General features: G+C 36.3%; 1 protein-coding gene and 1 pseudogene across 8 annotated transcripts in view; both read right to left on the reverse strand.

The window, feature by feature from the left end:
* CNOT4 (CCR4-NOT transcription complex subunit 4) overlaps positions 1–17964 on the reverse strand; it is a 146332-nt gene that overhangs the window by 38447 nt on the left and 89921 nt on the right. The window lies entirely within an intron of this gene.
* On the reverse strand, positions 5019–14421 carry LOC125931048 (signal transducer and activator of transcription 2-like; annotated as a pseudogene).

A 17964-nucleotide genomic window follows, 5' to 3' on the forward strand; every position in this document is an offset into this window, starting at 1 on the left:
TCAAAATTATTTTATTGGCCTGAAATATGTACAAAGTTATCCTGATAGGCAGACAACCCACTGGTACCACATTTAATTGCTCTAGAAAAATTTAACAAGGTCTAGTACCCAATCACAATACCAAGTTTATCTTCTGCACAAACATCACCAGATGCTCTTGACTCTGACAAGTAGGTCTGGAATTCACTAAATATCATCTTTAGTTGTTATTATTCACAAAATATCAATTAATCAATTCATTTTAAGTTAAATGGGTAATACAAATAATTTTAAGATATCGCTTTGAGCCCACTGAGTTTGGAGATACTTGGGGAAATGAGACAGGTACACACCAACATATATCAACCAGTGACAATTACTAAACGAACTGTTTCAAACAATAAATGTCATAGGTCTTTAAAAGAAAGAGAAGCCACCGCAAGTGGGGCAATTAGGAAACATTTCCTAGGGGAGTTCAAATTTAAGTAGGTCCTCAAAACGATTTACACATTAGGAGAGGGAAGGGAAAAAGGAGGAAAGAACATTAAAGGTAGGAAAAGCAAGCATATCAAGCATCACAAGGGCACAGACAGGTTTGGGAAAAAGTTAAGTAATTAGTTTAGGTAAGACAGAGGATGCTTTTGACAGCAGTAGGAGGTAAGGACAGAGAGACACAGGGTAGAACCAGAGACCAAGAGAAATTTTTGCACACAGAAATGACACAAAGCAGTATTAGAAAGATTAATTTGGTGGTGGCATAAAGAACAGACTGGAACATAATACAGATGATAATGAGATGAACTTGCAATATTTTCTAAAAAATTTTCCTGTGGTAAAGTACACTTAATATAAAATTTACTGTTTTAACCATTTTTAAGTTCAGTGGTATTAAATACACTGACGTTGTACAACCATCGCCATCATCATCCTCACCTCTTTTAATCTTATAAAACTGAAATTCTATACCGTTAAACAATAATTTCCCAATTTCTCCTCCCACCAGGTATCTGCCATTATACTTTGTTATAATTTTGACTACTCTAAATACCTCATATAAGTGGAATCAAAGAGTATTTGTCTTTTTGTGACTAGCTTATTTCACAATGTCTTAAAGGTTCATCCATGTTGTAATGTATCGCAGAATTCCCTTCCTTTTTAAGGCGGAATAATATTACTTTGTATGTATACCACATTTTGCTTGCTCATGCATCTGGCCACCGACACTTGCTTGGACTGCTTCCACGCTTAAGCTATTGTGAGCAATGCTGCTAAGACATAAATGTACAAATATCTCTTCAAGACACTGCTTTCAATTCTTTTTGCTATCTACCCAGAAGTGGAATTGCTGGATTGTATGGTAATTCTATTTGTTAATTTTTGAGGAACTGCCATACTGTTTTCCCCAGTGACTGTACCATTTTATATGCACAAGGGTTCTAATTTTTCCACGTCTCTTTCAACTCTCATTTTCTAGCCCCCCCCTTCTTTTTACTATTTTTTTATTTTTCTCTTTTAATGTTTCAAGTTTTTATTTAAATTCTAGTTAACATCTAGTATAATATTAGTTTCAGGAGAATTTAGTGATTCTGTTTTCTGCTTTTTTGGCAGTAGCCATACTGATGGGTGTGAGGAGGTATCTCATTGTAGTTTTAATTTGTATTTCCCTAATGATTAGTGATGTTCAGCATCTTTTCATGTGCTCAATGACCATACCTCTATATTTCTGAAGAACTGTCGGTTTGAGTCCTTTCCCTATTTTTGAACTGGGATATTTGATTGTTGTTGTTGTTGAGTTTTAGGGAGTGTCTGTATATTTTGGTTATTAACCCTTTCTCAGATATATGATCTGCAAATATTTTCTCCCATTCTGTGGGTTGTTTTTTTTTTTTTTTTTTTACTATGGACAGTGTCTTTTGAGTCACAAAATTTTAAAATGTTAATTAAGCGCAATTTGTCTACTTTTTTTTTTACCTATGATTTTGGTGTCCTGTCCAGAAATCATTGAAATCATTGCCAGATCCAATGTTGTGAAGCTTAATCATGTGTTTTCTTTTAATGGTTTTGCTGTGTGAAAGAATTTCAATCTAAAAGAACTAGAGAATATAAGAAGGATATTCTCATACATGTGCCCCCAGGAAGATAAACCTAAGGACTAAAAGACTGCTTTCTCAGAAATGTCTGATTCACAGGAAATGGATAGTGTTGAAATTTTCTTGTGGCGGGGGTGGGGGGGGTGGTTTGGGGGTGGGGAATGATCAGAGGTTGTCCTGTATCGACCTTGGGAAGTTTTGCCAGAGGCCTGAATGGAACAGGACTTCAACTGGATTGATCTCACAAAATGGGATGAATTGAGCTTTGTATGAATAAACGGAATGATTTTGTTTGCTCAGGAAAATTTTCAAGGCTGGTTTCCTTATTTTTTTTTTTAATTTTAACTGACTCGACCCCAACTTTACCCTCTTTCCACTCACTGCGCATAAATACAACCTACCAAAACCCCTCAATGGACTCGCCACAGGTTGCTTGTTCCGAACTGCAGTTCCTCTGCTATTCCTGAATAAACTTATCTCCTTGAGCTTGTCTAAGTTTGTTTTATTTATAGCCATCAATTGTTTTATGTCTTAAATTTAAGTCACTGATCCATTTTGAATTCATTTTTTAATATGGTGTTAGGTAAGGATCCAACTTCATTCTTTTGCATGTAGACATCTAGTTTCCTCAGCACCATTTGTTGAAAAGACTATTCTTTCCCCATGGAATGGTTCTGGTACACTTGTTAAAAATCATTTGACCTGTATGTGATGGTTTACTTCCGGGCTTTCTTTTCTTTCTGTTGAGTTATATATATCTGTCTTCAGGCTAATCCCACCGTTTACATTACTGCAGATCTGCAGTTATGTTTTGAAATCAGGAACTGTGCTTCCTCCAGTTTTGTTTTTTCAAGATAACTTTGGCTATGTGGGGTGCTTTGAGATTCCCTATGACTTTTAGGATGGGTTTTTCTATGCAAAAAAAAAATCACTAGAATTTTGATATGGATTGCATTGGATGTATAATAGCTTTGGGTTAAAGAGGCATTTAAATAATATTGTCTTCCAATCAATGAACATGGGATGCGTTTCATTTATGTGTCTTTAATTTCTTTCAGCAACGGTTTGTAGTTTCATTGTGTAAGTCTTTAATTTCCTTGCTTAGGAACTCCTAAGTTATTTTTCTTGACACTATGGTGAATACAATTGTTTTCATAATTTCCTTTTCAAACTGTTCATTGTTCACATACAAAAATACAATGGATTTCTGTGTATTGACTTTGTATTCTGTACTGAATTCATTTATTACTTCTAATCATTTGTTTATTTTGTGTGTGTAATCCCTAGGACTTTCTACATATAAGACCACACTATTTACAAAAAGATAATTTTTACTTATTCTGTTTCTATTTAGATGCCTCTTCTTTGTCTTGGCTAACTGCTATGGCTGGAACATCCAATAGCGTGCTGAATAGAAGTGGTAAACGTGGGCATTTGCCTTGTTCCTTATTGTAGAGGAAAAGTTTTCAGTCTTTCACCATTAGAATGATGTTCACTGTAAATTCTTCATATATGGCTTTTATTGTGTCGAAGTAGTTTTCTTCCTAGGTTGTTTTAAGTCATGAAAGGGTATTGACTTTTGTCAAATGATTTTTCTGCATCAATTGAGGTATCATGTGTTTTATATCCTACATTCTGTTCATAGGACACATCAAATAGCTTAATTTTGTGTCAGACCATCCTTGCATTCCAGGAATACCTCACTTTATCATGGTGTATAACCCTTTTCATGTGCTGAATTCTGTTTGATAGTATTTGGTTGAGGATTTCTGCATCAAAGTAAACAAGGTGTATTGGTCTGTAGTGTTCTGATAGTGTCTTTGGCATTGGTGTCAGGGTACTGCTGGCCTCACAGGTTGAGTACGGAAGTGGTCTCTTCTCAATTTCTTGGAAAAGTTCGGAAAAGATTAGTATTAGTTCCTCTTTAAATGTTTGGTAGAATTCACCAGTGAAGCCATTAGATCCAGGGCTTTCCCTTGTTGGGAAATTTTTGATTAGTGGTTTGATTGCCTTACTAATTATATATCTATTCATATTTTCTATTTCTTCACAATATAGTTTTGGTAGGTTTTTGTGTTTCTAGGGATTTGTCCATTTCATCTAGGTTAACCAATGTGTTGTCATACAATTTTTCACAGTACTCTTAAAATTCTTATTTATATAGAATCTGTAGTAATATCCCCACTTTGATTTTAATATTTTGAGCTTTTTCTGTGTTTTTTCATAGTCTACAACTAACTGAAGGTTTGTCAATTTTCTTGATCTTCTCAGAGAGTCAACTTTAGTTTCATCCTTTTTTCTCTACTGTTTTTCTACTCTTGATTTCATCTTTCACTGCTCTTATGTTTACTTGCTTCTTTCTGCAAGCTTTGGGTCTAGTTTGTTCAAGTTGTTTTTCTATTTCCTTAAGTTGTGATGTAAGGTTATTGACTTTGGGTCTTTCTTGCTTTTTAATGTAAGCACTCATAGCTATATATTTTCCCCTTAGCACTCCTTTAGCTACTTTCCATAAGTTTTGATACGTTTTGTTTCCATTTTCATTCATCTCTAAGTATTTTCCAATTTCCCTTGATTTTTTTTAATCCATTAGTTGTCTAAAAGTGTTAATTTCCACAATGTTTTGAACTTTCCAGATTTCCTTTTGTTAATGATTTCTAACTTTATCCCACCATGGTCAGAAAAGATACATGGTATGATATCTATCTTTTTATTTATTTATTTATTTTTTAATTTTTTTTTCAACGTCTTTTATTTATTTTTGGGACAGAGAGAGACAGAGCATGAACGGGGGAGGGGCAGAGAGAGAGGGAGACACAGAATCGGAAACAGGCTCCAGGCTCCGAGCCATCAGCCCAGAGCCCGACGCGGGGCTCGAACTCACGGACCGCGAGATCGTGACCTGGCTGAAGTCGGACGCTTAACCGACTGCGCCACCCAGGCGCCCCTGATATCTATCTTTTTAAATCTACTGAGAAGTTGTGGCCTAACATATAATCTTATCCTGGAAAATGTCCATGTACATTTGAGAAGAATGTATATTTCGTTCTTTTTGGGGAGAGTGTTCTGTATTTGTCTGTCAGATCCAGGTGGTTTATTGTGTTGTTTAAATTCTCTCCTTACTGATCTACTATCTGGTTATTATATCCATTACTGGGAGCAGAGTACTGAAATCTTCAACTATTATTGTAGAACTATTTCTCCCTTCAGTTCTGTCAGTTTTGCTTCATATATTTTGATGTTTGTCATTAGATGCATAACGTTTATAACTATTCTATCTTCTTGCTGTATTAACATACAATGTCTTTCTTGGTCTCTCGATTTAAAGTCTGTTTTGTCTGGTACTAACTAGAATAGGCATTTCTGATCTCTTTTGTGTACAATTTTAATGGATTATCTATTCCCATCCTTTCACTTTCAACCTGTTTGTGTCTCTGGGTCTATTGCAAATCTCCTCTAGACAGCATATACTTGGGTCATGTATTTTTATCCATTCTGCCAATCTGTCTTCTGATTAAAGTTGTATCCATTTAAAGTAATTACTGACAAGGAAGTAGTTATTATGCCCTTTATGCCATTTGTTTTCTACATGCCTTATAGCTTTTTCCCCCTAATTTCCTGCAATACTGTCTTCTTTTGTGTTTAGCTGACATTTTTCTAGTGAAATGTTTAAATTTCTTTCTCATCTCCTTTTGTGTATACCCTAGAGCTATTTTCTTCATTGTTATCATGTGATATCAATTATACTGAACATCCTAATGTTATAATACTCTGTATCAACTTAATTTCAGTAACATATAAAAACTCTGCTCCTTTACAGCTCAATCCCAACCCCTTTCAGCGTTTACAGTAATACAGTGAACCTTAAACGTATTGGTCTCTTAAATCATGCAGGAAACAAAAAGTATAGTTACAAATCATTGGTACAATCACACTAGCTTTTATAATTGCCCACTTATTTACCTTTACTAGTGTCCTTTCATTTTACCTAGCAGGACTCCCTTGAGCATTTCTTGCAGGACAGGTCTAGAGCTCATGAACTCCCTCAGCTTTTGTTAATCTGAGAATGTCTTAATTTCTCCCTTTCTCTTGAAGAACAGTTTTGCTAGATATAGAATTCTTGGTTGACAGTTTTTTTCTCCTAGCACTCTGAATATATTGGCTCACTGCCTTGTGGCCTCCAAAGCTTCTCATGAGAAATAGGCCAATGATCTTATTGAGGATTCCCTCTACATGATGATTCACATCTCCTGCTGTTTTCAAGATTCTCTCCTTGTCTTTGGCTTTTTAATAAAAATTTGATTTATTTATGATTTTACTTTGACTTGATTTTGGTTTGATTACAGTGTGTCTCAATGTTTATCTCTTTGAGTTCATCTTAATTAGAGTTCCTTGAGGTTCTCAGATGTTTATATTCATTTCTTTCATCAAATTGGGTAAGTTTTCAGCCATTATTCCTTCATACGTTCTCTCTGCACCTTTCTCACTTCCCCTTCTGGAACTCTGACAATGCATATGCTGGTCTGCTTGATGGTGTCTTACATACAGGTTCCTTAGGCTCTCTCCACTTGTTTTCAGCCATTTCTCCTTGTGTTCCTCAAACTCCTTAATTTCCATTGTCCTTTTCAAATCTGCAGATTCTTTATCTACTCAAATCTGCCTTTGAATCCTCTGGTGAATTTTTCATTTGAGTTACCATACTTTTCAGATCCAGAATTTCTTTTTGGTTTCTTACTTTTTAATTGATATTTCCCTTTTGTTCATACTTTTTTTTTTTTTTTAACCTTTCTCCACATCTTCCTTTACTTATTTAAGAATCTTTAAAAGAATTGTTTTAAAAGTCTTTGTCTACTATATCTGCCATTGGATCTTTTTCAGGGACAGTTTTTGTTGGTCATTCTTCTGTTAGTTATTGCTTCTTTTATATGCGCTATGATTTTTTTACTGAACACTGCCCATTTGAGTCTAGTAACATAGTACCTCTGGAAAACAGATTCTCCCCCTTCCCCACTGTTTGCTTTTTTTGTTGTTTTTTGTTTTGTTTTTTTTGGTTGTTTGGTTTGTTTCGCAAAAAGTCTCTGTGCCAAAGGTCAGTCCTAGGTATAAACTTAAAGTCTTCTCAGGTCTCTTCTGAGCCTTTCTCTGGTCATGCACAGTCTAAGTCACTAAGTTTCTTCATATATGCAGTTGTTTTTGAATGTCCTAGTCTTTAATGTCTAGCACCCAAAAGGAGAAAAAGAAAAAACTGAAAGGGGGAAAGAGGGGAAGGGTGCCAGTCCTTTAAATCCCCTGGATATTATTTCAGCCAAAGGAGGGGTTTGCAACAATGGCTGCCTGCTTCTTTGTCAGCACCTCTGTGATCAGAAGAGGTAATCAGCAATTAGAGCAAAGATCCTCAATACTGGAAAGACAAGGTTCTTTTTGCCTACCCTGGCTCCTGCAACCTATGCACAAGCTGTTCCAGGAATATGTGCACAGCTGCTGGCCATGTACTGGCAGTAGGAGACAGATAACTGCTGCGGCCTTAGAGCTGAAATTGACCAAAATTAACCTCAAGTCTTTCAGTGGAATTTGCAAGCCTTCAACAAATTTCAGAGTTCCAAAATAGTTACATCAGACAGATTCTGCCAGTGCAATTGTTGTCCAGTTTGGGAGACAGATTCATGGTGCTACCTACCCCACCATCTTCCTCAAATCTGCACTATTCTTATGATAGGAGAATAAAGGAAGGCTTAAAGGTGAGAACAGCAGAAATAATAGAAACAAAAGACTGAAAGCAAGACATTGCTTTCTTGGTCTCGGTTCAGGTTCTCAGCCACCACCATTAAAGAGCACTAAATATTAATTTGCAATACAGGTGAGGTTAGTCTTGCTAATGTCAAGGGCAGCATATGAAAATCTTACATTCAGAATAAATCTTGATGTGTCTGGATTACAACTAATCAGAACATCTTATATCATCCAGTCCACCATGCCAACCTGCAGTTTTGTAAGTACTAATTCATAGCATTTGATGCCCTACCTGGGGAAGGTTTACAAAGATGCTTAAAAATTTCTACATCAGTGTCCTCAAACCAAAGATAGCTGCTAAAAAACAGAACTGGGGCAAGGTATCAGTCAATTTTAATATATTCTTCAATTTATTTTAAAATTAACTATTCAAGGAATAATAAGTGAAAAGCTTTCAGAATAAAGATACAACTAGAAATTTTTTTTTTTTTTCCTACATGGGCTGTAAAAAAACAACTGTAGTTAAACCTGTAGTTAAAGTGCATCTATCGGTGCAAAAGTAGAAAATACAGACGGAAGAATCCCTGCTAATGCATGTATATCCCAACAGAAAGAAAAGTATTTTTATAAATCCCAATTCCAATAAATGTGAACTCCTAGGGTCTCTAATGGCTGGACAGCTCACAGTTATCCCAAGGCTATGATGAACAAGTAAGAGTTTTCACAACTTCCCTGGCATCAGGTGTTGAACTTCCTTTCTCATCAAGCTATGTGTCTGCTTAAGCTATAGTCACATTAAATACCTGTTGTTTTACATTCAACATCTGCCCATCTATTATCATACCAAGTTAAAAAAAAAAAAAAAGGAAAATAAAGTTTAATAAATACCACATTTAATAAGGAAGAGAGAGACCTACTCCATGAAATGGACTATTTTCTGGTCAAGAATTGCCAAGTCCTAATGATACCGGATGAAAGAAGATTGGATACACTAAGATAAACTACACAGGACTTTTTTATTTAAAAACCTGCAAACTAAAAAATCTACGGGTTTTCTTTTTTTGCTCCCCCTCCCCCCACAAAGTTTATTAGCCACTTCTGTTCAGAAAGTTCTCTTTCTGAACAAGTCTGTTCCTCTAAAATAACCAGGGGGGAAACACCAAAATGCATGGGGCGCACTTTCATTTGCATCTCAAGTTACACTAGAAGCATATCATAGAGAAAGGTTAGCTCTCTCCTGGGGTTCCCTGGGAATGGCTCTAGAGTAGGCTCCAGCTTCAGTTCTGGTCCCAGGTTTGGCTCTAGCACTCTGTGATACCGTGCCTAGTGTGGGCTCCAGGGCTGTGGCCCCAGAACCAGTCCTGCCTTAAGCAGTGACTCTAACCTCAGACCCAGCTCTGGCCCTAATGCCATCCTGGGCTCCAGCTGTAATGGATCGGATTATGGCTCCTGCTTAAGCTCCAGTGGCTGTTGCAGCTCATCCATCTGTCTGTTAGACACCAAAATGAGCCTGTGTTTCAGGTATTTCCTCTGTTCTGGAGATTAAATTTCTCCTGGCGGTAGTACCCAAAAGCCTCATCCTAGGGGGACTCAGGGGAGAGGAAATAGAGCACATTCTTAAGTAGGTCTCCCTCAGTAAGCAGTTGGTGGTGGTGGATGAGTTGGGACAGCAGGAGTGACTGGACTTGGGTGGCAGAGAGCAGATCACCTTATCACCATCCTGATGTTCCACACAGGAGCGGGTAATGCCCCCTTCCAATGATTTCCTGAAGTGTAGTAGAAAGGCACCAAAGACGGGTCTTCTTCAGCAGCTAGTGCTGCTGGCTCCAGCTCATAAAGTCCATGATGTGGCCATCATTCCACAGATTCTTTAGGTGGTCAGGTACCAGGTCCAGATTTTTGTTCAACCATGTCCAGAATGGTAGATTGCCTGGGGGGGCTCTCTTGCTTAGCGAAGTCAGTCCAGGACAACAAGGTAGCCTCAATCCTAGAGTTTTGACCAAACAGCTTGTCCCTCAGCATGCTCAGCTGCTCCAGGTTAAGGTCTTGGTCAACAGAGGAGGAGAAATGCCAACTGAGAGCAGGGCCCAGCAGGCTCCAGGAAGGCTTGGGGGGCTGGAAAAGAACTGGTTCTGAGGGTTTGAGCTAAGCAGACTGAACCACAGAACCAAGGCCTAAGCAACTGAGTAGGGTCATGTTAGAAATAATCACACAAAGGTGTCTGTTTTAGCTCCTGCTTCAGATCCTGGTAGGTGTATCTAACCGTGAAGGTGATAATGTACAGTTCCTCTGTTGCAATCAGCATCCTCTACTGCTGCCCTTTCTGGAACCAACTAAATGTTACTCCACCAGAGTCAGGTAGCCAGAATTATACTTTAAACCCTGACTCTGTCCCTTCTCAGGGGCCAAAGTTTTCTGGTTTGAAGTTAGAATGTTGAAGTTCTGAAGGCCTTGTAACTGAGAAGAACTTCTGTGGAGTCTTCTGTGGACTACAATGGAGACCTGTAGCCAGTAACCAACGCCTTCCTGGAGTCTCACCAGCAGCCTTGTAGGACAGTAAACTTCCTCCCATTCCTGAAGATGAGGGGCCAGTGGGGAGTTAGGGGTATGCGAGACTAGGTTTCTACCACAAATGCTTTGTGAAGCAGACACTATAGCAACTCTGTGAACTGGACCTTCCACAGGTCCACCTCTTTGGTCAGAGAGTCATCCTGATAGCTAACCATGTGACTCAGTCCCTTTGATTCCTTCAGCAGCTAATACAGGTCAAACAACAGCTTTGCTCCAGCTGTGAACATTTCTCCAGCTGTTCCACCTATGGTTGGGGGGCTCCAATGCACATGTTTCGCTGCTGGACTTTCCATGCCTCCAACTTTGGCAGCAGCTCAATTAAGGGAGACAATTGGCCTAGCAGTGTTTTAAAGGTACCCAGCACCTCCTTTCTCCTTTTGTCTAGTTCATCCGGTTTCCTCTAGAAGCTGCTAACGTCTGGTTTGATGAGGGTCTAAAGGGGGTGTCCTCACTGGGGCTGGGTCTTCTATTGGAAATAAAAGACATCCTTGTGGTCTTTCAGTTGGCTGATGGATTTCACAAGCTTCTCCATCATAGCCCCTAATTCCAGGTTCCAGAATTCAATTTCCTGCTGTTGGCTTTCCACAGGTGCTTTGAGGTCTGCCTCTCATTGCTCTGACTGAGCCCTCTGAGCCTGAATCAGAATTAGAGAGATTAAACATCATCTCAGCCAACTGGGTAGGTCTTTGAGGAAAGGCCTGACTGTTCCAATAGAATTTTCACAAGTTCTGCTGTAGCAACAAGCACTCAGGGTCCTGGCTGCAGCAGGTATACTCAGAGTCCATTTGATCCAAGAACTCAAAGAATAGCCTTTGGCCTTGGAATCATTGTTGCCCAGTAATAATGCTGAGAGAAAGAGAAATCCAAACACCTGAAGTCTATAAATACCACACAACTGACTGAAAAGCACTGGATTCAAGTGGGACTAAGCAGTTCTAAAAGGTTGGTAGGTCTCATAACACAATCAAGATATTTCCAGAAGGCAATGCTATGTGTATAAAATGTCTGCAAATGAAAATTTGTAAACATGTAATGTCTTCATACAAATAGTCTCACTGACTTTTTTTAAAGTTCTAGTTCTAAATAGTTCTGGGATCTATGGTGAAATTATAGATTTCCCAGGAGTAAAATGTTTTTCCATTAACCCAAAAGTTGGAATGCAGGACTATGGAGCTTTAAAACATATATATATATATATATATATTTATATATATGTAAATATTATATAAACGCACACACACACACACATACATATATATATATATACACTGAAATATAGAGTATATATCCAGAATCTGTTTCTGGAGATTCTGATTCAGTTAGTCTAAACTGTGACACTTGGTAATTTGATGATTACTACACTAGTAGAGTGAAAAGGAGCATTACTACTAGATTTTAGGGCTAGAAAGAATCATCAGTACCAAACTTAAAGACTGTTTGACAGATACACCACAATTCACAATTATCTGCAAGCAGATGACATAGCTACACCTCTGTTTGAATCTTCTGATGCTTAGCCAACTTTGCTAGCTTCTGACATGCCCCAAAGACAGTGCCCCAATTTGACTTCCTTTCTACTTCTTGGTAGTGATACCAACCAAATTCCTGAAAATAGTCTCTTGGCTGCTTTCTAAAATTTACGACATAAAACAAGTAGTTACATAGTAAAGGATCAAAGAAAAGACCCTTTCCCAGGACTGGGAGTAGGACAGAAAAAGTACTGAGAAGGTCTAGTTCTCCTTTTTGTCACACTGAAAAGATAAAGTCTCCATGATTGTGCTAATTATGGTTGCATTGTGGAAATAAGGTACAATTTAATGTCAACATAAGGGACATTTCCAAATTTCACTGTCATGTTACTGTATACACAAATACATATTTATATTGCTCCTAAATTAAATATTCCCATATTCATTTAGAAGAATTCATTTTAATTTTTCATGCTTGCCAGTCTTAAATAACTGAGATAAACATCTGATAAACTTCAAAGAACAAATTTAAGTTATAGACAGGTAGCTTGCCTTTATAGAATTTATTTGATACAGGCTTCAAATATACATCAACATTTCAAGTATTACTTTACTACTAAAATATGGCCACATCTTACATAATGTGGCACAATTAGCTATTAACATAAGAAAAAAGTGCATCAATAATCTGGACTGATGACAGTTTGGCAAATAAGATTTTAATTGGAATTTTCTCAATAACTCCAGAACATACTGACCATGAATGAAAATAAACGCTTTGATTATAAGTAGTCACAAAAAATTAATTATTAATATTAAACCTGAAAGATAAACATCCACCATCGTAAACATATCACAGGCTGTAGCCAGCTTTCAAAAGCACCAAGTAAAGTCTCCATCTATTCATTTTAATTTTGTATTTCAGCAATAAAGATTGATCTTTTAAAAGATACTATATATTTAAGTTGAATTTAAGTACACAATTGCTCATTTGATGTGTCTTTTCTTCTAAGAAATAAGGGCACCAACAACCCTATTTTTAACTAACCCTCTCCCCACATTCATTATTCCCCACCGTCTGGAAAAAAATACCAGTGGCTCTCTAACTTTTTTGAAAATACTTTACTTAGGTGGTACAAGATTCCAGAACTCACTTACTAGTTTTCCAGTATGTATGTGCACATGTGAATTAACTTTGTATTTCCAAATAAAGAATGGAAATAAAATTTCTTAAGAGAAATAAGAAAAAGACTCTCAGAACTAAGGTCAGAAAAATCTTGTAACCCACTAATTTTAATATACATACAGTTTTAGTAAACCTTACTAATTCATCTACTTAGTATACTAGTAAGTAGCCCCAAGTTTCATGCCAAAAAAAAAAAAAAAAAAAAGTTGGGAACTGTAAATCATTCATCTATTATCAAAGAGGGAATGCCTTTCTGGGGATCCATTTAAAAAAAAAATTTTTTTTAGGCCCACCTCTCATGGCACTTGTCCACAGTTTGAGAATCACTGCTTTATACCACTCCTGAAATCACACCTGTAAGTATGCCTGTAAGTATCAGCATACAAGGGCAATTTACAATTATTATTAGGTCATGGGTCCTTTCTCCAGAAAAATGTACACATGCACACAAAATCTGATAAAATTTCAGAGTTCACAGATGTGCTGAAGCCTGTTCATTATTTAATAAGCTCTATCCAAGACTATTTTATACAAGTCTCCAGGCCATACCTTTTCTAGATCATATCTGACTAAATGATGTCCGGGTAGGAGAACAACATTCAGGCAGTGACCACTCCCATTCTGCTCAATAAAGAAGGCACTCTGACTATGCCCTCAGTCTATCAGAGCTTATGCTTGATTTTCAATGAAGAGACATCCACGATTTTAAAAAGACATGCATTTTCTTTCGGTATAACAAAAACTGACAAATTTCCTATAGAAATTTTCCTTTCACCATTTCTTTAGCTTATCCTCTACTGCCACCAAACTGTGGTTTAGGAAAGCTTTTGCTTAAAATACCATTAATTCCTTAGATTTATGGTACATCCAATTTATCCTGAGATAATAAGCCTTACAGACCAGAGATCTTCAAAGTCAAACTATATATTAGTTGTGACATAGTTTTCTTTAAGTGAGCTAGTTTGACTCATGTTAGAGTTTTGATTCATGTTTAAAGTCTCTTAAGAATTTTACTTCTTCTAGACTGAGCAGTGGCAGAGTGGGAGCATGAACTTGGGCTTAAAAGTGGCAGCAACTTTGGTCAGAATCTGGTTTATCACTTATTTGTGTAAGGGTACTGGTGAATTATTTCAACTCTCTGAGTCTTGCCGGTCCCAGCTTTTCTTGCCAGCGAGATAGTAGTGATATCTACCACACAGGACAACTGAGATTAAATGAACACAAAGGACATCAACCCTCTTTTCACCTAAGTCTAAACTGAACCATCCTCATTCCTTCAACGGTGGCTTATCTGAGCCACAATAACAATTCATATCCATTTACCTTGAGTGATCTACATACCCAATAATTTGCTCCCCAAATGCTTATGTAGGCCTGCCTACTTACTGTCCCTGGGCATAGCAGCCCATCTAGGTACTATTCCTTTCACAGTTTTTAGTTGGGGCACAAAAAGTGTCTCAACCTAAATGAAGGTATTTCAAAGTGCCAAACTTAAAATACCCAGCCCTTAAGCATCACTACTGTATGGCTTCCTTATTCCCCACTCTCATCATTTGTACTCATCGTTTCAAAGTAACTTATTAATATAGAAAGATAGCACATCTACACTCAATCTGACTGGATATACTCTGAAATGCATAATGATGGGGGGGTGGTAAGAACAAACAACACACACCCTTTTATAATTTACTGTTCACTTAAGTGAAATAGGAGTAAGACATATTATAAAAAAACACACACACACAAAACAACTTCATATATATCTGTATCAGGACCATGTCAGGGTTCAGTAAGGATTAAGTAGCTAAGATACTCTGTACTTAATATTTGTACTCTGGCTTATTTAGAAATAAGAGGAAACTACATTTTGGGTTTAGTGTCAAGCCATAAGGTTCCAGATTTTGTTACAAATTCTTGTAAAACTGCTATTCACTACATATGAATGATAAGAGAAAAAGAAACCATTCTTTTACTTTCTTCCCTAGAAGGCTTAATTCTCAACTTATCTTGAATATGAAAAAGATATCTCTTGGGTAGGACCACAGAAAGAGTCATACTATTCGTCTTTCTAATTTGACAAGTCTTCCCTGTGGGAAGAAGAAAACTTATCTATAAATTCCTACCTATCACTACACCCAATAGAGTGACAATGTGGAATGGAGACCAAAGTGGACCTTCAGTATTACTGACAGTCAGTTGAACTTAACCTTTTGCAGGGGTCGGCATGGAAAGAAAATAAGCTACGGAAGCTTGCCAAAAAAACAACTCTGTGTACCTTGGGCCATCAACTGTCCTTAAATTTCAGGAACCTGTATTAAACAAACAAAAAATAACCCTTCTCCCTCCCCAAAGAAACCTTCCTATATCATGTACTTATGCAAAGCATAGGCAACCATATCAAAATTTACTCTGGTCCTAGCTGAGGTTCAGCAGCACTGGCTTTGGGCAGTTATTAAATGAATATACTGTTTTAAGTCCCCTTTTCTCTTCTTTTTTCTCCATGGCATCAAGGTCATTCTTCTCCTGCTACTGAAATAGCTATAAATGTGCTGACTATACTTTATATGAAGGCAAAGTTAATAAAATAACTAGTAAATCTATTAATAACTGGTCACACACACACAAAGTTAAAGAAAAACTAAGTACTTGTTATAAATCCCAAAAGGACATTTGGTAAATTTCAATTTTCACTTTCAATCTAAAGAAAAAAAACCCAACAAATTAAAAAAAACTCAATAAATTAAAAATAACAAGGTATGTTCATACTGTGGTGAAAACTACTTATCTCAAATAAATGGTTAAAATCACACTTAGGAGTGAATAAAACTCTGGAGGCAGCCCTGTCAAATAGGGAGACAGACCCATAAAGAATGAGACAAGGATTCCTGATGGCACTACTTTCTAACACTGTTCTTTAATTCTTAGCCCAGTTATTCTCAAATAGGAAGAGGTGGTGGTGGGAGATCCAATACAATAAAACAGTGAAAAGACACCAAAAAAATTCTTTCCTAAGAGACACAAGAGACTTAGAGATATACCATGCTAATGGTTGAGAACACTCAATGTTATATTGCAGAATATAAATTTTTCCAGAACAAGTATTTTGAAACACAAATAGATTGGTCAACTAATTGGGGAAAGTTAGTTCTGTATAATGCACATAAAACACTTAAATACATCAATAAAACATAACAAACAGATATGAATTCACAATCCATAAAACGTTCATTCACTCTATTAATCAAATACAAATTAAAATGAGACAGTTTTTTTTTTTATCAAATTGGTAAATGTGCAGAAATAAATACTCAATTCAAGGAAATAGGTACTCATAATCTTTGACTCAGCAGTTCTACTTCTAAGAGCATCAAAGCTATAATCAAAGTATTTGTATGAAAAAAATGTTCATCACAGTGTCATAAATAAGGGCACCAAAATGAAAATAATATACACCAGCAGCAGGTTGGTTTAATAAATTTCAAATGCTCATGTATAATGAAATACCATGCAGCCATAAAAAAATTATATTTTCACGACACAGGAAAATATTCATGATAATGGGTATTAAGTTTTAAAACATAACAAACCAATGTATTTTGTGTATATATACATTCACAAGAAGGAAAAGGACTACAAAGAAATACACACTGAGAGGAAATACATCAAATCGTTTTCAGCGAAAATGTCTTGAGTATTGAGATCACATAGAGGATTTACTTTCTTCTGTATGCTTTTATATTATTTTTCAAATTTCCTTAAGTAGAAATATATTGCTTTTATATTCAGGAAATAAAAAACTTTATCTCAAAGAGTCTAAATTTTAAATTTCTAGTCTGAATTCTCTAGGGGCTATAAACCCAGAATATGGTTTTAATTAGAGTGACATTTTTAATGAGAACAATAATGTACATAAGTGTTAAAAGCATCTGAAATAAATGTTTACTATAATAACCCCATTCTTATATGAAGCACTACAGAATTAGCAACCAATGAGGTAAGGAATAGAATATGGTTCATAGTAAAGTAAACATACAGGGGTAGAAAGGAGTAGGTACAAAAAGATCAATGGAAAGGGTCAAAGCTTATCATCCCCAAAAGATTTCTCTTGGACTTAGCTTTTATTCTTAGCTTTGACAGGCACAAATTTCACACAGTTTACTATACAGTAATTTTATGTTTTGTTCTGTAGGCTCTTTTTTATATATTTATATACACATGTATATACATGTGCATGTATGTGTTTATACAAACAATTTGAATAGCCTTTTAAGTGATCTTTACTATCAAGATGAATAAATTTAACCAGGACTTCAGGAATTTGAATACAAGAGTACACATTTGAAGAAACTGACCTGACAACAATGCATGTAGTTATTATTAGCTATATTTGGAAAATGGCCCTTCCATTAGTTTAGTGCTAAATAGATGCTGGACTACAGCAAGCAACAAGCAGACGTTTAGCATATTACTTAAACAAATTTAACTTTGGAATCATTTTTTTTAAGAAGCAAATCAACATATCTAAATTAATTATAGCTATTTACTTAAAATGAATCCATTTTATAAAAATTAAACTTACCAAATCAAAAGAAAATTAACAAGAGCCTAACACACCAAACTTAAGGAACATTCAGGATAGAGTACAACCCCCAAATTATTGTTTTTATTAATCATACCATTTTCTGACAGGCCACAACCAAATATAACCCAAAATGTGAAGATCACCATTATCAGAATGAGACTCAGTACCTAAGACTGTAAGTTTATTTAAACATTGACATAGCACAGGTCAACACAAAAATAAGCCGTTTTCTACGAGGAAAAAGATTCTGAATCCTCCCCATTTAGAGAACTTTAGTGATTTCTGCAACTAGAAAACCACAAATATGTGTGTCTCCAACATACAATGCTTCAGATTAACTCCCACTCTTCCTTTTCCAGT

The sequence above is a fragment of the Panthera uncia genome, chromosome A2, assembly GCF_023721935.1.
Source record: "Panthera uncia isolate 11264 chromosome A2, Puncia_PCG_1.0, whole genome shotgun sequence".
Classification (NCBI taxonomy): Eukaryota; Metazoa; Chordata; class Mammalia; order Carnivora; family Felidae; genus Panthera; species Panthera uncia.